General features: G+C 44.8%; 1 protein-coding gene across 7 annotated transcripts in view; it reads left to right on the top strand.

The window, feature by feature from the left end:
- Positions 1-8,114: 8,114 nt before the first annotated feature.
- Positions 8,115-24,243, top strand: part of vwa5b2 (von Willebrand factor A domain containing 5B2) — a 142,971-nt gene continuing 126,842 nt past the window's right edge. For 2 of the 7 annotated variants that reach the window (XM_078206596.1, XM_078206574.1), the window contains exons 1-2: positions 8,137-8,270; positions 8,882-9,005. The gene's annotated coding sequence lies outside the window, so the exon portion shown is untranslated. Of the gene's footprint in view, positions 8,271-8,638; positions 9,006-24,243 lie in introns of those variants that run through there. The other 5 variants (XM_078206559.1, XM_078206554.1, XM_078206591.1 and 2 more) reach the window with 4 other exon arrangements.

Raw genomic sequence — 24,243 nt, 5'->3', positions numbered from 1 at the left:
TATGTCAAAGAGTTGGATTGTTTCAGGGTGGTGGCAGATTTAAGGGATGAGACTTGGCCTCTGAGAGTACGTCAGCCAATCAGGGAGGCCTACAACTCTTCAGTCCTGTCTGTGGCGCCAGGAACAGTGACCCATGCTGGAACTGCACCCAGCTGGAGAGGATCCAACTATGGACACTGCTCTCTGAGCAAGGTAAGCAGCATCACGAGTTGCTGGGGCTAGTCATAGAATCATGGAATCCCTACAGTCAGAAGGATGCCATTCGGCTCAACAAGCCTGTACCAATAACAATCCCACCCAGGCCCTATCTCATAACCTCATGTATTTACCTTGCCCCCTAACACTAAAGGGCCAATTTATCATGGCCAATCCACCTAACCTGCACGTCTTTGGACTGTGGCAGGAAACCGGAGTACCTGAAGGAAACCCATGCAGACATGGGGAGAACGTGCAAACTCTATAGAGTCACCCAAGGCTAGAATTGAACCTGGGTCCCTGGCACTGTGAGGCAGCAGTGCTAACCACTGTGCCACCGTGCCGCCCATTGTGCCACTGTGCCATCCATAGACAGGCAGGCTTTAGTGAGCAGTCAGGTTAGTTGGTGGGAGTTGGTTGGTGAGGACGGCAGATTGTTGCCATAGAGTTCCCATTTAGGAGTGCACCCCTTCCTCCCAACCCAGGGTCTGTAGAAAGGCTTTCATTGTTCACCAGGTTTGGCCGAGGGCCCACCTACCTCTGGCAAAATGCAGGTGGTGGTGGGAAGAACCCTTAACTGGCCACTGAAGTGACAAGATTGGTCTCTGGAAGGGAGGGAGATTCTCCACTTTCCCTGTCACTGGGAAAATGACCGGAAGGCGCTGGGAACACCACCGCCACCTACCCCCCACCAAACCTACCATCACCATTTTACTCCATAAATTTCAATCTTTTAAAAAATTCGTTCATGAGATGTGGGCATTGATGGCCAGGCAACGCTCATCGTCCATCCCTAATTGTCCTTGTACAATATGCCATGACTGGGATAACAACTGTATCCCATCAGCAGTCCAAACATCCTTGCAGCGTGCTCGGTAAGAGGAGACCATCATGGTACCAAGTTTGGTAGAGAAGCAGACAGAACAAGAGGCTGATGTGAAGCTTGATGATTCAGGAAGAGGAATGCACTGGGTTCTCTTTTTATTCCAGAAGGCAGAGATTTATCTGTTTCTGCATTTATTGTGGAATGTTGTTCCCTTCGCCTTGATGAAGATAATCCTCACCATGGTAATCCCCCAGGTTATTCACCATCACCTTTCCTTAACCATTAACCATTGTACCAATAGGGATTTCTCCTCAGCCAGATTCCCAGTGAGAATAGGCTCTACCACTCCCCCTACTGGCGAGAATCATGTCAAGCGCTTTTTTTTCGAAGTACCGTACGATTGTGACTGGGAGCTCACCCAAGGAATCTTGCAAGGTGCGTGAGAATGGGAAAGAATTGCAAGATTCCTTGGGTGAGCTCCCAGTCACAATCGTACGGTACTTAGAAAAAAAAGCGCTTGACATGATTCTCGCCAGTAGGGGGAGTGGTAGAGCCTATTCTCACTGGGAATCTGGCTGAGGAGAAATCCCTATTGGTACAATGGTTAATGGTTAAGGAAAGGTGATGGTGAATAACCTGGGGGATTACCATGGTGAGGATTATCTTCATCAAGGCGAAGGGAACAACATTCCACAATAAATGCAGAAACAGATAAATCACTCATCCATCTTGACAATATCAGCCTTTTCCTTAAGAGTGACAGCAGCTTAGGGATCAGTAAAAGCATTTTTATGCGGGCAGTTTATCTCTGACTATAATTTATACTGCTGTGTGTGCTTTATGTTGTCAGATGCTGATATCATGTCTTAGCAATTCCGCAATGGTTCTCCTGACCTCCCGTTATAATTTGGAATCTCCAGAGAAATGGTGGAACTACATTATTTTCAGTGCTCTATGTAATTTTTTCATGGATTTTTCCAGTGGTCTGAGGAGGTTGCAGTGGGGGATTGCAATAACCCTTTCAAACACTTCCAACGGTGGTGAAGCAGTGTAGGGTAAATTTGGGGGGTTTGCCATTCAGGAGCAAAGGGTGAATTGCTATTCTTTTTCTGCCCGGCACCAGTTTTGGGGGGTTATTTGGGAGCATGGTGGAGGTAAATCAGCCTCTGATAAATCATGACTATGAACATTGCATTTTTATTACAGTTGATACTTTGTTAGCCAGTTTGAGTCGTGACAGTAATAGCAATGTTTCAAGCTTAATTTACCTGAACTGAGATGTGTTCCTCCACGTATCTGTCATCCTGTGGATCCTTCTGGAAATTCCACTGAGGTGATTTACCAAAAAAGTTCTAAGTGTCAAATGTGCGTGAGAATGGGAAAGAATTGCAAGATTCCTTGGGTGAGCTCCCAGTCACAATCGTACGGTACTTAGAAAAAAAAGCGCTTGACATGATTCTCGCCAGTAGGGGGAGTGGTAGAGCCTATTCTCACTGGGAATCTGGCTGCTGAGCTCTAGAGATGCCATTGTGCAGGTGCCCCAATCATCAAGTGCACTCTCTACATAGTATACTGGGAGATCTGTCACTCCCTCCCACACCCCCGAACATCATTCTCCCCCCCCCCCGCCGATTACTGCCCCGGACAATGCCTCCCCCCCGCCCCCGATCGCTGCCCCAGACATCGCCCCCCCATCCCCCCCCCGCCCCCCCGATCGCCGCCCCTGCCTGTCACCACCCACAGAAGACCCCAGATGTGATTCTCACCAGTAGAGGGAGGGACAGAGCCTATTCTCACCGGGAATTAGCTGTTGAGCTCGAGGGATGTCATTCCCCAGGTATCCCAATCATCAAGTGCATTGTGCACACACAGTGTACAGAGTATACTGGGAGATCTGTCACTCCCTCCCAAACCCCCGAACATTGCCCTTCCCCGATCGCTGCCCTGGACACCCCCCCCCCCCCACCCCCGGACAATCGCCATCCCCACCTGTCACCACCCCCTAATGCAGAGTACCCCTTTCCGGCCCCCCACCACGGAGCTCCCGCCCTTGCCTCCCTGTCACGGGGCTGCCCCTTTAGGGTCTACCCCTTCAGGCGGGACTCAGACGCCTTCTTCTTTCAGCCAAAATTAAATTAAGTTCTGGGCGATCGTCCGGGGGTCAGCGGGGGGGGGGGGGGGGGGGGCGGGTGGCGGTGGAATGTCAGGAGGGGAGAGGACTGGAGCAAATTAGTAAAACAAATATGAAAATAAATTGCAAAAGAAACTACAATCTGTTAATTGTCTTTCCAGGTATCCAGAGAAATGGGTGAATCTTCTTCACATCTCAAGCCTGAAAGGTCTCACTCGAATATTGTGTCCCATCCAGTTTTGGAGAAGAATCATATAAACTTCATTGGCTGACTGGGGTCTCACTGGCCTGGTGGCCTATGGCCACTGTTACTCCTCTGTCCAGTACTCCACTGACTGAGGACATGGCCTCAGCTTACCTCCCTGGGCATGTTACCAGCAAAACTCACCAATACCTGAGATGAGTTAATTAAAGAAATGCTCTGGTCATACCAAAAATGGATATAGAGCTCGCCCCATTCTAGCCCATCTTACGGAGTAGAATCTTGTGCTCTTACTGGTGGTGAGTTTGGAGGTGGGGTGGGCATGTAATTAGGCAGGATGATGGAGTAGCGGGATTCGGACGCCTTCTTCTTTCAGCCAAAATTAAGTTCTGGGCTGGAAAGCCCTTGGTTGACATTCCCGCCCTGCCACTAGTGAAGGCCATTAAGTGGATAATTAATGACCACTTAAGGTCCACATCTTGCCACCGCTGCCAATTAACCCAATGGCAGGCAGCCTATCATCCTGGTGTGGAACAGGTAAAATACTAGACAGCTAGCTTGTTACCTCTGAGGGTGGCCGGGATTTGATCAATCAAAGGTAACGATGATTGAGGGATTCAACATTGGGAAATGGGGGGTATGCAGTAGCCATGACACCTCCCCCCCCCTCCCCCACCCCTCCCCAACAAGAGCTGCTGGCCTCTGATTGGCTGCTAGCTCTCAGTAGGCGAGACTTCCACTGGAAGCCAAAGGCCCTCTGATTGGTGCCCTCGCCCCCACCTGATTGGTTTGTGGCTCTGAAAGCCTTCCCAAGAAGAGGCAGCATAGGTCAGACGTCAGATCTCCAGCCAGCAGGCAAGACCCACATGCCTCGGCAAGATTCTGCCCACCGTCAGCATAATGTGCAGATTTCTGAGCTAGTAACACTTCAATTACACTTCACAACCTTGTGTGGCAGTAGAAATCAGGCACTCATGATTTGTAGCAGAGGTTTTCAATTCACTTCTATACTGAAGGTGGACAGTTTTACTACCGAGAAAATACCACCTATCTTTCATAGATATAGTAAGAAGTCTCACAACACCACATTAAAGTCCAACAGGTTTAGTTGGAACATGAGCTTTCGGAGCACTGCTCCTTCATCAGATGAGTCCATTTCATAGATAGGCGGTATTCCATCGTCAGTCACAGTAGTCAATCTTCATTAGAAGAACCAATCAAGTCCATATCTGGAATGGAATTTGTGTCACGTACGAGAAATCAGGGTGAGTTCAGCTGAAAGTACATGCGCAAAAACATCTCTAAACAACCACCACGGGACACCACAGGGGCGGCACGGTGACACAGAGTGGTTAGCACTGCTGCCTCACAGCTCCAGGGACCCGGGGCGGATTCCCAGCTTGGATCACTGTCTGTGCAGAGTCTGCACGTTCTCCACGTGTCTGCGTGGGTTTCCTCCGGGTGCTCCGGTTTTCTTCCACAGTGCAAAGATGTGCGGGTTAGGTGCATTGGCCGTGCTAAATTGCCCCTTTGTGTCCCAGGATGCGTAGGTTAGAGGGATTAGTGGAGTAAATATGTGGGGTTACGGGGATAGGGCCTGGGTGGGATTGTTGTCGGTGCAGACTCGATGGGCCGAATGGCCTCCTTCTGTACTGTAGGGTTTCTATGATTCTATGACTCTTCGCAATAAGAATTGAAACATAAAAACAGATGGCAGATGACAAGACTAGGTTGATAGTTTTGATTATGTATATGACTAATGGTTTCTTAGTTGTCTAAGCTAAATGCTATTGCACAGTGAAGAGAAATAAATAACTGAGATGAGTATCACCTACCGTAACATCCAATTAAAACATGTCAATATTCATATCATTAAAACTCACCTGGTATGACTGAATAGGATTTTTTTTTCATTCAATGAGACAACGTGAAATAATTGAGACACACACATTATAATGGGTGATGAGTTATCATCCGGTGATCAGAGGGAGAGGGAGATTGAATAAGTTGTTGAAAAGCATCATAGATATTTGGTGCATAATAAAGCAGATAAGGGGCAGCACGGTGGCACAGTGGTTAGCACTGCTGCCTCACAGCGCCAGGGACCCGGGTTCGATTCCCAGCTTGGGTCACTGTCTGTGCGGAGTCTGCACGTTCTCCCCATATCTGCGTGGGATTCCTCCCGGTTCCCTTCCACAGTCCGAAAGATGTGCTGGTTAGGTAACACTAATAACTAAACTTTTTTTTAAACAAAAAAATGTTAGATAAGATTTGATGAAGACTGAAGTATTCCAAGACTGAGGCAAAAGTAAATAAATCATTTAGCTATTCCATCTTAGAACTTCCTGGATACTTTATATAATGCCAACAATTTTACTTTTGACTGTTTTTTAAAAAGACAGATTGTTAAATGATATGGAATTTACAATATAAGATACATCTTTTAAACAATGTTTATGCCTCCCTTTAGTATTTACTTAGTCTCACCCCAACAGCATAATCATCTCATCATTTCCTCCTCATTTACCTGCCCAACATTCCCTTCAATGCATCAACACCATTACCTCAGTGACACCATGTGGTGGCATGTTCCACATTCTAACCATTCACTGCATAAACAAGTTTCTTCTGACTGGATTTATTCATGACTATTTTATACTTATAGCCTTTAGATTTTGTCTTCCCCAGAAGTGGAAACATCTTCTCCACGTCTAATATATTGAACTCCTTTTGAATTTTAATGACCTCTATCAGGTCACCCCTTGGTCTTTTTTCTACAGAAAAGAGTGAATTCTGAGTAGACTTTCCACCTTGTAACCTTATCTGTCACTGTCACTGTTTGATTTCATTGATTTAAGGAATTAGAATTTATCTTTCAGCATTAATTGTAAATCATTGACTTGAACTATTGCATAATGAGATTCTACCTATGCTAGGGCGGCACGGTGGCACAGTGGTTAGCACTTCTGCCTCATAGCGCCAGGCACCCAGGTTCAATTCTGGCCTCGGGTGACTGTATGGAGTGTGCACGTTCGCCCCATGACTGTGTGGGTGCTCTGGTTTCCTCCTACAGTTTGAAAGACACGCTGGTTAGATGGACTGGCCATGCTAAATTGCTCCTTAGTGTCCCAAGATGTGTTGATTAGATGGATTAACGGGGTAAATGCGTGGGGTTACGGGGATACAGCCGGGGGATGGGCCTGAGTAAGGTGCTCTTTCAGAGAGTCGGTGAAAACTCGGTGGGCCGAATGGCCTCCTTCTGTGCTGTTGGGATTCTACGATTCTATGGTTCTAAAGATTATTTCCAGCAAATACATTTTCTGCGATGCTACATCTTAGTTATCTGGAATTGGAAGTGTGCTAGGAAGCCATCCCACTGGCACCTCAGTGTTGACTGCCCATTTCAATATATCTTCTGCTGAAACCTGTGTCAAACATTGAATACGCCAACACCTATTTAAATGATAGGCTAACCAGCATCTCATGCTACACACCCTCTATTTTCCATGATTAATAATGCAGCAAATCAGAAATGCTTAGAGACAGACAAGCTGAGTAAGTTAAAAATGAGTGCAATTACAACAGCCACAAAGCACTTGAAAAATAGTTTGACTAGCCACAGCAGAAATAATTGTTGAATTCTATCAAAAAAATTAAATGGGACTGACTGAAAGATCTGCTGGTGTTGATATCCTAGGAGATAGGTACCAACCCTGCCACCATTCCCAACGGATCAGGAAATCTAGCCAACTACTTGCTAATCAGTCAATCTGAGAATTTTCTTCCAATGCTTTTTGTTAGTTATTTTTCTCCTGCTGCTTTGCCATCTTTTCCTCAAATAATGGCACAAAGTACCATTCTCGGCCTGACAACATGTTGGACGACACAGAGGTGGTCTAGCCAAGAGAGGTGGTAAAGAGGAAGGGCTGGGTGTCATCTGGCTTACTTTTCGAAACAGATCCCATGTCTGTGGATGCTGTTGCCAAGGGACAGGTAAGGCAGGAAGGGGATCAAGGATAGATCTGTGGGTCGCTGCACAGATCTCAACATTGAGTAGGAAGAAAAGCCAATAGTGGAAATGCTCCGGCTGCGATGGAATAGATAAGAGAGCTTCCAAATGTGAAAAGTTCTGTAGAGTTGGAACAGAGGTGTTAAAAGAGGATGGCATGGTTGACAGTGTCAAAGGGTGCAGTAAGTTTGAGGAGTCAGAGTAATGGTTACATTTTGGGAGAATTATCATTTGTGACTCTGGTTAGGCTTACTTGAGTGCTGTGCCAGTGACAGAAACCTGACTGGAGATATTCAAATGGATTTGTGGCAAAGGTGGGCACAGACTGAGGGAAAACAACATGCTTAAGAAGTTTGACAATGATTTGTGAGATGGAAGGGGTCAAAGTCGTATGTTTTCTGAGGGGTGGTGTTGAGAGCAACTTTATCGCTCAGTGCAAAATGATTCCAGAGTTCATAGATTTCTTTAGAGGACATCAAAAGAATACTTAAAATCTTGAACTGAACTAAACATGTAAGCCATAAATGAAGATATTTAACTTACAAGGACATTTTCATAACACTTCTGTTTCTCCCATCAATTTACTGCACCCTGACCTCAGAACCTCTGTTGTGGTTGCATTTGCCTGGCTGTTTTCTACTTTGGAATGTACAAAATATTTATGCCAGGGCGCCATGGAAGACTGAAATATTTCAGCACAACATTGCGTCAACATTTAACAATCAAATCTTGTCTGAACGTGTGCCTTTGTGAGAGCAGCTACGTTATTCATTCCCCCCAAAGATTTACACAAGAACTGTGCTGCTTAATCCGGAATAGAAAATAGTTTAAATTCTGTAGCTCTTTGCCTATCATGGAAGCTAAATCATATCTCCCATACAAACGAAAGTGAGGATCTGGAATGAAAGTAGGTATTATTTTACTGACTTATTCAATTGTTTGTTTTTGATTTATAGTGTCTGGCTCCTGTGCTTTGATCAGTGTAAACTGGGCTGGCCCTGGCAACTTCTGGTTCTTTTGCCTTTACAATTGATTAGAATTCCTGAATCACTTGAGGGAAAATCTTGAACAAACTGAAAGAAAATACTTTGCTGTTTTAGTAACTGGCGACTTGGATTTGTGACTTGTGAAATAGGAAGTCAGTTTTGCGCTGAGAGTGCGATAGGTAACATTCCTTTGACTCAGGATGCACACGTCACTGAGATGTTGAGACTTCCCCCCTCTCTCAAGTGAGGTTATCACTTGTAATAAATTGTTGCTAAAAAGGCATCTGCTGCGTCAATGGGTAAGAGACAGGGATCAGTAGACACCAGGTTCAAACACTGATCTGTGCTAAACTAATTGATCCCAGCTAGTAGGGCTTCTACATTTGGCCCCAGTCATGCTGGGTTAGGATAGGAGGATTACCATAGCCAGGATTCCCATCCCTGATCGCTACCAAGTGATTCCCACACTCTTGTGTAATTTGTGAACCTTCATCCAAGGGGACAAAAAGAGCCCTTCTTTTCTGGGTTGCAGACGGTGACAACTTAAATTTGTAAGATTCTGAGAAGGACCAACCTTAGACACGATGGTCCAGATTCTTCCAGATATTGAGCAGCCTAAACAGCCCTAAAGGGACGACGACTACCATTCAGAAAAGGTAAGTTTTTGCTTCTTTTAAAAGATCTTTGTGGTTGCCCCATTGATCCAATGCCGTTTCCCCCCCCCCCCGCCTTTCCCTCCTCCCCCAGCCCCTCCCTCACTCCACAAGAAGCCCTACCTGCCAGCCACCTTTGACAAAGGGTCGTCTGGACTCGAAACGTCAGCTCTTTTCTCTCCTTGCAGATACTGACTTGAACTTTTGATTTGATTTGATCTGATTTGATTTATTATTGTCACATGTATTAACATAGTGAAAAGTATTGTTTCTTGCACGCTATATGGACAAAACATACCGTTCATAGAGAAGGGAATGAGAGAGTGCAGAATGTAGTGTTACGGTCATAGTTAGGGTGCAGAGAAAGATCAACTTAATGCAAGGTAGGTCCATTCAAAAGTCTGACAGCAGCAGGGAAGAAGCTGTTCTTGTGTCGGTTGGTACGTGACCTCAGACTTTTGTATCTTTTTCCCGAAGGAAGAAGGTGGAAGAGAGAATGTCCGGGGTTCGTGGTGTCCTTAATTATGCTGGCTGCTTTGCCGAGGCAGCGGGAAGTGTAGACAGAGTCAATGGATGGGAGGCTGGTTTGCGTGATGGATTGGGCTACATTCACGACCCTTTGTAGTTCCTTGTGGTCTTGGGCAGAGCAGGAGCCATATCAAGCTGTGATACAACCAGAAAGAATGCTTTCTAAGGTGCATCTGTAAAAGCTGGTGAGCATTGCAGCTGACATGCCAAAGTTCCTTAGTCTTCTGAGAAAGTAGAGGCGTTGGTGGGCTTTCTTAACTTTAGTGTCGGCATGGGGGGACCAGGACAAGTTGTTGGTGATCTGGACACCTAAAAACTTGAAGCTCTCGACCTTTTCTACTTCGTCCCTGTTAATGTAGACTGGGACAGGTTCTCCTTTACGCTTTCTGAAGTCGATGACAATCTCCTTCGTTTTGTTGACATTGGGGGAGAGATTATTGTTGCCGCACCAGTTCACCAGATTCTCTATCTCATTCCTGTACTCTGTCTTGTCATTGTTTGAGATCCGACCCATTAGGTAGTGTCGTCAGCAAACTTGAAAATTGAATTGGAGGGGAATTTGGCCGCACAGTCATAGGTGTATAAGAAGTATAGTAGGGGGCTGAGAACACAGCCTTGTGGAGCACCAGTGTCGAGGATGATTCCGGAGGAGGTGTTGTTGCCTATCCTTACTGATTGTGGTCTATAAGTTAGGATGTTCAGGATCCAGTCACAGAGGGAGGTGCCAAGGCCCAGGCCACAGAGTTTGGAGATGAGTTTCGTGGGAATAATAGTGTTGAAGGCTGAGCTGTAGTCAATAAATAGGAGTCTGACATAGGTGTCCTTGTTATCTAGGTGTTCCAGGGTTGAGCGCAGGGCCAGGAAAATGGCCTCTGCTGTGGATCTGTTGCGGCGGTAGGCAAACTGTAGTGGATTCGGATAGTCCGGGAGGCTGGAATTGATTTGTGCCATGACTAACCTTTCGAAGCACCTTATAATGATGGATGTCAGAACCACCGGTTGATAGTCATTAAGGCACGCTGCTTGGTTTTTCTTAGGTACTGGGATGATGGTTGTCTTCTTAAAGCAGATAGGGACCTCAGATTGTTGTTAAGAGACATTGAAGATGACTGTGAATACCCCTGCCAGCTGATCCACACAGGATCTGAGTGCACGTCCAGGTACCCCATCCGGGCCAGTTGCTTTCTGTGGGATGACTTTCAAGAAAGTTGCTCTGGCATCTGCAATGGTGACCTCAGATACAGGTTCATCCAGGGCTTCCAGGGTGGAGGGCATGCTCTCGCTGACCTCTTGCTCAAAACGGGCGTAGAATGCATTGAGCTCGGCAGGGAGGGGTGCATTGGAGCCGGCAATCTTACATGCCTTCATCTTGTAGCCTGTTATGTCTTGCAGACCTTGCCATAGTCGCGGGGGTCGGTGTGGCTAGCCTGGGACTCTAGTTTGATCCGGTACTGTCTTTTGGCATTTTTGATGGATGTCCTTAGATCGTATCTGGCTTTCTTGTATAGGTCAGTGTTGCCTGACTTGAACGCCTCAGACCTGGACTTCAGCAAGCAGTGGATATCCCTGTTCATCCATGGTTTCCGGTTGGGGAACACACGGATTTGCTTCTCTGGTACACAGTCTTCTACACACTTACTAATGAAGTCAGTTACTGTAGTGGCGTACTCGTTCAGGCTGGTCGCAGAGTTTTTAAATATTGACCAGTCCACTGACTCCAAGAAGCCCCGTAGGAGATCATCCGATTCCTCAGACCAACATTGCACGACTTTCTTTGATGGATTCTCCTGCTTCAGTTTTTGCTTGTAAGCCGGGAGCAGGAGCACAGCCTTGTGGTCTGATTTGCCAAAGTGTGGGTGGGCGATAGAGTGGTAGGCATGTTTGATATTTGTGTAGTAGTGGTCTAGGATGTTTGGGCCTCTGGTGGAGCAGGAGATGTGTTGGTGGTAACTTGGCCTTGAGCTTGGCCTGATTGAAGTCCCCGGCTATGATGAACAAGGCCTCGGGATGTTTCGTAGTGGTGTATATTTCATCCAGCGTGATCTTCACATCCGCATGGGGTGGGATGTAAACTGCCATCAGGATAACGGAGGTGAACTCCCGCGGAAGGTAATGGGGCGGCATTGTGGCATCAGTATTCTAGGTCTGGGGAGCAGAAAGTCCAGTAAGGAGTCTAACAACACCAGGTTAAAGTCCAACAGGTTTATTTGGTAGCAAATGCCTCTAGCTTTCGGAGCGCTGCTCCTTCATCAGGTGAGTGGGAGTTCTGTTCACAAACAGGGCATATAAAGACGCAAACTCAATTTACAGAATTATGAATAATGATTGGAATGCGAGTCTTTATAGCTAATCAAGTCTTAAAGGTACAGACAATGTGTGTAGAGAGAGCATTAGCACAGGTTAAAAAGATGTGTATTGTCTCCAGACAGGGCAGCCAGTGAGACTTTGCAAGTCCAGGCAAGTTGTGGGGGTTACAGATGGTGTGACATGAACCCAAGATCCCGGTTGAGGCCGTCCTCATGTGTGCGGAACCTGGCTATCAGTCTCTGCTCAGCGACTCTGCGCTGTCATGTGTTGTGAAGGCCGCCTTGGAGAATGCTTACTAAGAGCAAGATTCCTGTCTGATATTTACTTCCTGACCCAGCACCAATTTCAGTAGCCCTATTACTAGCCAGCCACTGGAGTTAAGATTTGCCAACTCAACACATTGAACCTAATCCTGGTCTGATGCAAAAAGATAAAAGCAAAATAGTGCAGTTGCTGGAATCTGAAACAAAAACAGAAAATGCTGGAAAACCTCAGCAGGTCTGATGCAGTTCAGTTCAAGATTGGGTAATGTACTCAGCGAATGAGTCTGGTGGAGTTTTTATTTTGGCTGTGGTCGGGAATTCCAAACACAAACGAGACTATTTCTACCGCACTGAAACCTGAGTCATTAATATAGAATGACACCCTGAAGCTTCCCTGTGATATAACTGAGCAGTAGCTCCCCGGAAAATTTAGTCATGTTCATCAGCCAGTTGGCAACTAGACCTGACAAAGTTGGGAGATCCCAGACCTGATCTCAGTTTTGTACTTGTTTGTTTCACCACAATTGGAACCGTACCCCAGAATGAATCTGCTTCCTCAGGAGAAAATAGACCACAAAAATGGGACAGAATGCTGCCATTAAATAGCTACCTGATTTATAGTACAACATGGGTTTTAATGATAGCACCTTGGCAGCTTACTCTACAGGCTGCCTGAATTTCTTTTCCATTGAAGTCTTCATTGCCAGTTTTTGCATTGCTATCCAGGACAAATTTATAGCCTTATATATTCTTGTCTATTCTCACAGTTTAATGTTTCAGATTTTTCTGTCCTTCCCTGGTTACATCTTCTGAAGTTCTATTCGATCACTTCTCCTCTGGTTTTCTTTCAAGGCTATATCGAATGTTTCTCCAATCTTTTTCTCACTCAGAGAACTCTCTTCCTGAAAAGACAGGGGAAGCAGCGTCTTTGAATATTTTTAAGCTCAAGGTTTATTTTTTTAAAAGTTTATCTATTAGTGTCACAAGTAGGCTTACATTAACACTGCAATGAAGTCACTGTGAAAATCCCCCAGTCACCACACTCCAGCGTCTGTTCGGGTGCATTGAGGGAGAATTTAGCATGGACAATGCACCTAACCAGCACGTCTTTCAGATTGCGGGAGCAAACTGGAGCACCCAGAGGAAACCCACACAGACACGGGGAGAATGTGTAGATTCCTCACAGACAGTAACCCAAGCCGGGAATCGAAGCCGGGACCCTGGTGCTGTGAGGCGGCAGTGCTAACCACTGTGCCACCGTGCCGCCCGATTAGTGAGTAAGGGAATGATAGATTATCAGGGGTGGGTGGGATGCAGATTTAAGGTTAATATCAGGTCAGCTATGATCTTATTAAATGGCGGAGCAAGTTCAAGGGGCTGAATGGCCTACTCCAGTTCCTTGTTCATATGCTTGTTTGTAACTCAATCATCTGAATCTAAAGATCAATCATGTGGCTTTGTGTTCTCCACTGTCACCAGGATTTAAATTGTGTCTCTGCACTTGAGTGACCAGAACTTGATACAGTGTTCAAACTATTTACAAAATAAAGATGATTTCTGCTGACTTGCACTCTACCATTTTGCTATGTTATCCAGCATTCTATCCGCCTTCTTGATTACTTTTGTGCAACAATAAAGTCTAGATTGTGACATTTATGGAGTACTTTTATCATGCATTTTCTCTTTCTGTATACAGGAATTTACACTTGTCCGTACAAAATTTCAAGTACTATTGAAGGGTTTTGACAGGGTGCTGAGGGAGAAATTATTTTCACTAGCATGGGTGTCTGTAACCAGACTGCATAAAGCTGAGGCAAATGACAAAGCAAACAGGGTCAGATGAGGAGAATTTGTTTTCTGTAGTTTTTTTAAAATTCACTCTTGAGATGTGGGTGTCACTGGGAAACCCAACATTTGTTACCCATCCCTAACTGTCCTTGAACTCAATGGCTTACTAGGACATTTCAGAGGGCAGTTAAAAATTAACATTGCTGTGCGTCTGTAGTCACATGTAGGCCAGACCAGGTAAAGTTGGCAGATTTCGCTCCCTAAAGGGTGACACGATAGCATAATGGTTAGCATTGCTGCCTCACAGCGCCAAGGACCCGGGTTCAATTCCGGCCTTGGGTGACTGTCTGTGTTGAGTTTGCACATTCTCCCTGTGTCTGCATGGGTTTCCTTCAGGTGCTCTGGTTTCCTCCCACACTCCAAAGGCGTGTTGGTCAGATTGATTGGCCATGCTAAAATTGTCCCTTAGTGTCAAGGGGATTAGCAGGTAAATATGTGGGGTTACGGGGATAGGTCCTGGATGGGATTGTTGTTGGTACAGGCTCAATGGGCTGAATGGCCTCCTTCTGTACTGTAGGGATTCTATATAGGACATTAGTGAAGCAAATGGGTTTTACAACATTCAATAATAGTTTCATGATCTGCCCATTACTGACTGGCTTTTAATTCCAGGCTTACTAGTTGAATTTAAATTCTATTAACTGTCATGGTGGGATTTGAACCCATGTCACAAAGCATAGTCTGGATCTCTGGATTAATAGCTCAGTGGCATTGCCACCATGCCTTGCCTTCCCCTAAATGAATTGCCATGACCTGAAAAGCAGTGGATGCAGACTCAACCAGTAGTAATGCTCAAAACAACATCAACTTGGATTTACATAGTACCTTTAAGCAATAAAACACCCCAAGGTGCTTCACAGGAACATTAGAAAACAAAATACGGCACCAAGCCATATAGGAAATATGAGGTCAGATAACCAAAACCTTGGTTGAAGAAGAACATTGGCTTTAAGGAGTGTTTTCAAGGAGGAAGTTGGAAGGGAATTCCAGAGTTCAGGGTCTAGATAGCTGAAGGCACAGCCACCAACAGTGGAGTAATTAAAATCAGGAATGCTTGAGAGGCCCAAATTGAGAGGAATACTTGAAAAGAGAAAACTGTACAAGTTATGGAAAAAGAGCAGGGGTATGGGGCTAATTGCTCTTTCAAAGAGCCAGCATGTCACGATGGGCCAAATGATCACCTTCTCTTCTGTGCAATTCTACTGTAGTGCTTCCAAATCTCAGCTTGGTCAATGTTTACTGCTTCTACACTCATTAGCCTGTCATTAGGAGTGGAAACGCTCTGGCCATTTTGCCTAATTCATTATTGCTATCTCAGATTCTACTGTGTCCCTATTCATTTGCGATTGCCTGTGGATATAACCAGTTTACATTGAGTTTTTCATTCCAAGCCACTGATTTAAAATCAGAAACAGAGTGGTCCCAGTAGTGTCTCTGCCTTCACATCAATTCTCTAACACCTATCCTGATTCAGACTCCTTCAGCCAATTTATTTTCCATTTCCAGCTTATAAACATGAATCCTCACTGATTTAAGTTAAAGCAGTAGTTTTGTTTTTGCGTGAAGCTTTACCAGATACTCAGTACTTACACAGAGACATGTTTGGAATCTTTTTGCTTGATTTCATTCAGTGCGACTTTTGTAAGGAATCACCGGTGTGTGGCTCATTTAAAGTGAAAGAGTTATTGATTCTCAGGCTTTAAGTTGAAACACTTTTGACGAGTGGGGGATGATTTAGCCTGCCTCCAAACAGTTTCACAATCTCAACATCGGTGCGCTCCAGTGCTCTCAGACATTGAAGAATGAAAAGTTCTTAAAGCTTGGAGGTTGTGTACTAAATTGTGTACCACAGAGAGGCTCCAGTGGTACTTGTAGAAATGCCTGCAGTTAGGACCACCCTATTCTCAGCGAGGCCTTGCAACTACCAAAAATATGCACCGTGAATCTAATAAAATGTGATTGTTATAGAGTTCAAATAATTTCAAAATTCGCCACGGGAGAGATCAGGAATATGAACCATTGATGTAATAAATGTGTAAGTATAATATTGGTTTACCCTGGAGGACGTGGAGGTAATTCAAAATCACGAATATCCCTTAACCCTCCCAACACTTACTTGTATTGTCATGTAAAAGTCAGTGTACATATCAGTGGCACCCCAGAAGACAGCTTAGTTGCATTGCATTGTCTACAACTGGATGTCATGATCCAAGAACTTGCCTTCACTTGTCTAAGTTATTGTTGCTGCATTCCAACAACATTCATAGATTAACTAGTCAGAGGGAGTTTGCGTTGATGTAAAGCAACTTTTTTCGCCAAATTACAGAATGTGAGGTACATGTTGTGGGTCAACTCAGCTTGATACACTTGTGATAACGATAGGAGAGCAGCTGAAGGAGTTACTTCCATATTGCTTCAGTTTCACAGCAGCAGCACAAGTAACTGGTGCAAAACCTATTTAATAAACATTTGCAAGTGTTTAGCTGGACATTCTGAGGACTTTTTCAATTCCATTTGAACTGTTTGAGATATAATATGACCTGACTCATTGGCTCATGTTCAAATCTAATGAAGATTATGAATACCAGTCAGCAATGCACTGTGTGTATGTGTAAAAACTCAGGTACGGATTTGCTTGGTCAGAGATCAATGCAGAGATACCATATTACTCCACAGATATTGTCTAACTTGCTGAGTATTTCCAGCATTTCCTGGTTTTATATTACTCAAGAATCACTTTAAGGAGGGCTTCAAGATAATATTTGCAGCCAATTTGTGCACAGAAAGCTCCCCTAATGTTTGTTTTTTGTGATTTTTAAAAAATCATTCGTGGGACATGGGCGTCGCTGGCTGGCCAGCATTTATTGCCCATCCCTAGCTGCCCTTGAGAAGGTGTTGGTGAGCTGTCTTCTTGAATCGCTGCAGTCCATGTGCTGTGAGTTGACCCACAATGCCAATCACAAGGGAATTCCAGGATTTTGACCCAGCGACTGTGAAGGAACAGCGATATATTTCCAAATCAGGATGGTGAGTGGCTTGGAGCGGAACTTGCAGGTGGAGGTGTTCCCATGTATCTGCTGCCCTTGACCTTCTAGATGGAAGTGCTTGTGGGTTTGGAAGGTGTTGTCTAAGGATCTTTGGTGAATTGCTACAGTGCATCTTGTAGATAGTACACACTGCTGCTACTGAGCATCAGTGGTGGAGGGAGTGGATGTTTGTGGATGTGGTGCCAATCAAGCGGGCTGCTTTCTCCTGGAAGGTGTCAAGCTTCATGAGGGGAGTATTCCACTCCTGATTTGTGCCTTGTGGATGGTGGATAGGCTTTGGGGAGTCAGGAGGTGAGTTATTCCCCGCAGCCTCCAACCTGCTGTTGCAGCCACTGTGTTTATGTGGTGAGTCCAATTGAGTTTCTGGCCAATGGCAACCCCAAGGATGTGGACAGTGGGGGATTCAGTGATGGAAACACCATTGAATGTTGTTGTAGGTAAAAATATACCCCTGAGACTGTTAGTGAGTCAAAGTACAGTGGTTTTATTACAAAAGCTTTTGGGAGAAGCAGGTTTCCTAACAGCGGTCTCCAGGCTTCTCTCCGAATACAACGAAGTGTGGATATTTATACATTATGGTTCCCAGTACCAGTTACGACGCAAGCACTGGTCTGGTCACGAATCACAGTGCATCTGGTAGCCTCTGGTCACGAATCAGTCTTTGGTTTCACAGCCCTTCCAGCGGCGTCGGCAGCTTTTCCCTTGAAGTAATTGGTGCGGATGCGGCTGTCCCAGCGGGCGTCTTCCTTTCAAATGGCCGTTATCGCACTTTACCATCTGCAGCTGTTTCCTTTGTTTAACTAACACACAAGCCTGCAGAAACAGGTAAGACTTGCAACGTCTGCAAAATAACATTCACATTTGACTGTCCATCTTTATGAAAATGAAAGTTAAAGAATGAAAGACATGAACAAGTAAGGAAAACATGAATAAACAATTTATATTGATTCCAGGAGCAGTATAAGCCTGGGGAGATCAGCCATGAGGAAGGGTTATATTTGTGATATATTCTAGGTACAAAATTCATTAACACTTTCCCTCCTTCAAATGTCAAGGGGCAATGGTTAGTGCGTCTATTATTGGTGATGATCATTGCCTGGCAATGTGTGGTGCGAATGTTACTTGCTACTTGTCAGCCCAAGGCTGGATATTGTCCAGATTTTGTTGCATTTGAATGTGGACTGCTTCAGTATCTGAGGAGTCGCGAATGGTGCTGAACATTGAACAATCATCAGCAAATATCCCCACTTCTGACCTTATGACAGAGGGAATGTCATTAATGAAGATGGTTAGGCCTACAACACTACCCTGAGGGATTCCTGCAGAGATGTCCTAGAGCTGAGATGACTGACCCTCCACAACCACAACCATTTTCCTATGTACCAGGTATGACTCCAACCAGTGGACAGTTTGCCACCGATACCCATTGGTTCCAGTTTTGCTAGGTCTCCTTGATGTCACACTCAGTGGAATGCAGCCTTGATGCCTGTTGAGTGATGGATAAATATCCTTTAAGACACAGGGAGAATTCTCTTGTTCTGGAAAGTAGTACCATGGAATCTTTTATGCTCCTCTGAGAGAGCAGTCTTTTTGAATGTCTCAACCGAATGACAATGGGTGAAATTTTGTGGGGGCAACAGGGATATCAGCCGTTGGCTGGAGAGTGTCGCGGTGGCCCATGTATAAGTGGGACAAGGAATTAGCTCGGAGTTTGGGCCCTGGAATCTGGTGGGGAATTGCTGGGTCATGGACTGGAGTGTCCAGGGAATGTGGGGCCATGAATTGGGCTGGGGAAGAGGTGGCAGCAGGGGTTTTTTGGGGAGAGCATAGACCATGAGGAAGGGGAACAGAAGGCTGCAATGCGAGGCTGGAGAGCCAGGAATTGGACTGTATGAGAATCAGGCACCAATATGAAGGGTTCAGGGATCCAAAGAATATCGGGGTTCAAGCAGGAGGAGAGGGAAATCAAAGGGATGTGCATCAGGCCTGGTAATTGGGCTTGGGGACCAGGAAAGGTGGCAATTTGGAGGAGTGAGGGTAAAGGAGTGAGTGTGTGTGCCTCCCATCCCCCCAGCACCCTTGGACCAAGCAGGTAATTTATAGGCTGGTCACCGTGAGTTCAGACCACACTGGTGCTGACTGTCTCAAAGCAAACCAATCTTGGAGAAGGGACACTAATAAGTGTTGTAGATGCAAGGTCACGTACTAAAACATTTTGGATTCCACAAAAATATTTCATCTAAGCTAAGCTAAAGGAGAAAGCATTAAGTCAATGATGTAAGCTTTAATGAGGGTCTTATAAGAAGAAAAAAATTAGAAAGGTAGAGAGGCTTAGAGAGGTAGTTCCGGAGTGAAAGGTCTAGATGCTGAAGGAGCAGCAATGATGGAATGCTAATTCATTGCATTCAATTCATGGTTGACTTTCAACCACTTTTATAATCAGGTTCTCAATCAAATCACAAGTATATTGTTACTCAAATTTTAATAAGTGTAAATCATTTACATTATGGTAAAATGTTTTTCTAGAGGAGGTATTGTGGCACAGTCAGTGGTGTTCCTACCTCTGAGCCAGAAGCTGTGGGTTCACGTTCCACTCCAGGACAGGCAATCTGTAAATCCTTCCAACACACGCCGCATTGCAAACGGTGGGAGTGGGACAGGTTCCTGGTCAGCCATGCGATGGAAAGAATGTTGGCGCTTCTTCATCACTATCCATAGCTCCAGATGACAACGTGCATGTTAAAGTGTCTGTTGCCACAGCGACTCAGATTCCTTGAGTGAACTGTACCACACAACGGGCGCGATTTTACCGGCTGTTCATGCCATGCTCCCACTGTAGCAAAGTCAGAGAATTTGGCACCCAGCCAAACCTCCAACCACTACAGCAGGATGGAAAAATCTCACTGACGTGAACGGCAATAACATTCTGTCCAACAACAAGGGTATTGATGTGTACTTACTGGGTTATCATATGAAGGTGCCATTATATTTCAAACACTGTGAAGTAAGAAGGAAACAACATTTGCTGCTTGTGTTGCATTTGTGGAGATGATTGAAGCTAACAAAATAGCCCAGATTTTACTGGAGAGGACATCTTGCCTGTGACCAGTGGTGTACCACAGGGAACGGTGCTGGGACCCATGCTGTTTATTATGGCTTGAATGTGAATGTAGAAGGTATCATTAGTAAGTTTGCAGATGACATGACAATTGGTAGTGTTATTTTTTGTGAGGAGAATAATCTTAGGCTACAGACTGTTATTGATCAGCTGGTTAGTTGGGCAGAGCAATCACAGATGGAATTTAATTATGATAAGTGTGAGGTGATACATTTTGAAGGTCGGCTAAGGGTAGGATATGCACAATGAATGGTAGGTCCCTAGGAAATATTGAGGATCAAAGGGATCTTGGTATACAACTCCATAGATCCCTGAAAATGGCAAATAGGGTGGTTAAGAAGCATACAGAATGCTTGCCTTCATTAGCTGTGGCAAAGAATATAGGAGCAGGGGGGTCTTGGTACAACTTTGTAAAACATTGGTTAGGTCATAGATGGAGTATTGTGTGTAGTTCTTGTTGCCATCCTCTTGGAAGGACATGATTGCATTGGAGAGGGTGCAGAGAAGATTCATCAGGATGTTGTCTGGGTTGGAAGGTTTCAGCTTTGAGGAGAGACTGGATCGTCTGGGTTTGTTTTCCCCGGGGCAGAGGAGGCTGAAGGGGGATCTGATAGAGGTATACAAAATTATGAGAGGCATAGATAGGATCTCCCCATGGCAAAGGTGTCTCAGACCAGAAAGACATAGGTTTAAGATGAGGAGTAAGTAGTTTAGAGGGAATCTGAGGAAAGGTTTTTATACCCAGAGGGTGGTGGAAATATGGAATGCGCTGCCTGAGAGGGTGGTGGAGGCAGGTACTCTTGCAACATTGAAGAAGCATCTGGATGAACACATAAATCACCAAGTGCTGGTAAAAGGTGTGGTTTGGTATTTGATGGTTGGCATAGACACGGTGGGCCAAAAGGCCTGTTTCTGTGCTGTATGACTCTATCTCATGACATGCCCTGTTAGAGTTTCTTGTGAGGTTTTATTTTCCTGCTGGACATGTGAGGACAACAGGGGATCTGGAATGTTAGAGGATAAAGGGGAAAACAATGTGTCTCCCAAACCGGACGAATTCATTGTCAAATTGGGTACAGAAAATAAAGAATGAATTAAGAGAGATGAGCAAAAGAAAGACAGAAAGGAAAAGTAAGAAAATAAATGAACATTTTTAAATCACCAACAACAATTCACAATCAAAGGGAAGAGCCTCCACACTTTTAATTGTTCCTAACTTTTTGATTTGACAAATAGCAATGACCAGTCAACCCAATTTTATTTGGTGTCTTTCCGAGTAATGGTGGGAGGAGACCAGGAGAATTCTCCACTGTGTTGAATAGTGCTCATATGAACCGGCAAAGAGCACAGGATCCTGGTTTAATACCTCACTTAATGGATAGGACTGGTACTGATGGGAGCAGCAGGTCTGTGCTGCACTGAATATTCGCCAAGATCTTCGCTCAAACGCCGTAGCAACTAATTACGAGAATGGTTCCAGGGATGAGGAACATCAGTTATGAAGATAGACTGGAGAAGGTTGGACTGCTTTCCTCGGAGAAAACAAGGCTGGGAGGAGATTTGATCGGGATAGTCAAACTCATGAGGGGTCTGGCCAGAGTAGATGGGGAGAAATTATCTCCACTCATGAAAGGCTCGAGAACGAGAAGGCGCAGATTTAATGTAGCTGGTGAAAGCAGCAAAAGCGATATGAGAAAAAACATTTTTCACGCAGTGAGAGGTTAGAATGCCCTGCCTGAGAGTGTGGTGGAGGCAGATTCAATCAAAGCATTCAAAAGGTAATTCAACTGTTATCTGTAAAGGAAGAATGTGCAGTATTATGGGGAGGAGGTGGGAGAATTGCACTAAATTAAATGTTTACTCGGAGAGTTGGTGTAAATCAGGGCCGAATGCCTTCCTGCGCTGGAACATTTCCGAGATCTTGGCCGGAATTTTACTGTCCTGCCCACCCCGGGAATTGGGGAACGGTGGGGGGGTAGACCATGGAAAGATCCATTGACCTCAGGTGCCATTTTATGGTTTTGGGACAAGCGTGGCTGTAAAATCCTGCCCCTTATCCTTCAAAGGTTACTCTCAGTTTGGCTGCTAATGTGTGTTACAGCTGAGTACTTCTTAATATCAGGGGTTTTACTCCAAAGTTGAATTTTTCAAAAAAATTACAGGCTGGAATCTTATCACCGTTCACACCGGCGGGATTTTCCCATCCCGCTGCCGTGAACAGAGATTTGGCTGGTCCCCAAATTCTCTGACCTCACAGCAGCAGGAGCATGGCATGAATGGCAGGTAAGATTGTGCCCCTACTTTCCTTCCATAATAGCAATTAATCTGAGTGTCTGTAGGATCAGCTACAAGGCTTGGATCAGGTGAGCCACAGTGTGGAAATGATGCTCTGATCAGCAAACAAGAGGTATAGGCAATTACATTTTTTAACTGGAGCAGTGTGGTGGCAAGCAGTGTTACTATGTGACTCATTATTCTGCAAGGACACTGCATCACTGCAGGGGGCTGCTTGGTGCAATCCTGACCTTAGCGAGAAGGTAAAGAAAGAGATATTTCCCCACAGAGAGAAAATCAGGGTTTTTGGTCAATATAGATAAAACTCATGCATCTCCATTAACCTCATCATAAGCTGCTTTGGTTAAAAACTGGGTACTGATCATTTAAGCAAAGGATCAATCAATGCATGAACTAAAAGTCTGTGAGGAGGAAAAACAAATGGAGGGATACAATAATGTGATGGCAGGCAACAGTGCTTCTTGGTGTAAGGTTCAAGGCCTAACACATCCATTGCATTATAAAGCAGAGTGAAAATGTCTAGCATGCTTTGCACAAATTTTGTACAAAACCCATTAAGGCCATGAGTGCTACTTACATTGGGATCCTCCCTGTAATACAGCAGGGGGATATAAGAATTGCTGAAGATGCAAGATGCATAAAAACCAAACATTTGTCCATTACTTTCCTCGCACCAGAGCCTGTTGTGCCCCTTCACCTTATTGATTTTCAGCCATGATGCGGAGACGCCGGCGTTGGATTGTTATGGGCACAGTAAGCAGTCTCACAACACCAGGTTAAAGTCCAGCAGGTTTATTTGGAATCACGTGCTTTTGGAGCGCTGCCCCTTCCTCAGGTGAGAGGAGTGAAGACCATTCACCTGATGAAGGGGCAGCGCTCCGAAAGCTCGTGATTCCAAATAAACCTGCTGGACTTTAACCTGGTGTTGTGGGACTTCTTACTGATTTTCAGCAGCCATTTTTGCAAATGGCCTCTGTATGTCAAACGCTTAAAGCAAAATTATTATGCTTTAAGGGACTTCCATAGTTGCTGGCAGCAGTGCCCAAAATTATTTTAATAAATTGGTCTTGCAGTTGAGTGCAATTAAGCATACCATGGCTCAATGCCATTACAACCTTATTCCTTATGCATTGATTCATTATCCCACTGTGTGGCCATACTGAATGGTATGTGATGCACTCCAGCAGTGTGTAGAATCAGTTATCGTAGCATTAGCGTATCAGTCTCTAACAGCCTGGATTACAGTTAACAGTAAGGGGTTACTGCACATTTACTAATTCTGGCAGAATCCACAGACGGAATGAAATATGGTTTAACCCAAACCTACTACACCAAAACCGGTTTCAGCTGGAAGCCAAAGTAAAGAATAATTCATTCGTAAATTACAGTAAAAGCATTTTCATTCATCACACTGACAGGTTTATCATGTGTGGGCTTTTACAATTACAGTAGTCTCTCTCTGGAAAAGACAGAATTCATTATTTTTTTTGTCATACTAAATTGACTACTTTGCTGTATTTGATAGCTGGGGAATAATAAAACTCAATGGATATCACTTGTATGAAATTCAGATAATTCTATAAGATGCCTATGCAAATTGCCCAATATTCAATATGAAGAAGGGATTGTTTGGATCATTCTTTTCAATCTATTTTACAATGTGGCTATTCATTGTAGCTGGAACCATTTTTTGTACCCCAATACCTGCACTCCCCCAACCTCAACCACCCCTGCGCGCAATGTGATAACATCACATTGCTTTACTGGAAGGCTTCATGACTGGAAACAGGATCATTCAGTTCATTATCAGCTCAGGTTCCCCCTCACACAATTCC

This window comes from Mustelus asterias, chromosome 3 (assembly GCF_964213995.1).
Source record: "Mustelus asterias chromosome 3, sMusAst1.hap1.1, whole genome shotgun sequence".
In the NCBI taxonomy this organism is placed as follows: Eukaryota; Metazoa; Chordata; class Chondrichthyes; order Carcharhiniformes; family Triakidae; genus Mustelus; species Mustelus asterias.
This window is presented reverse-complemented; position numbering and strand designations above follow the sequence as displayed.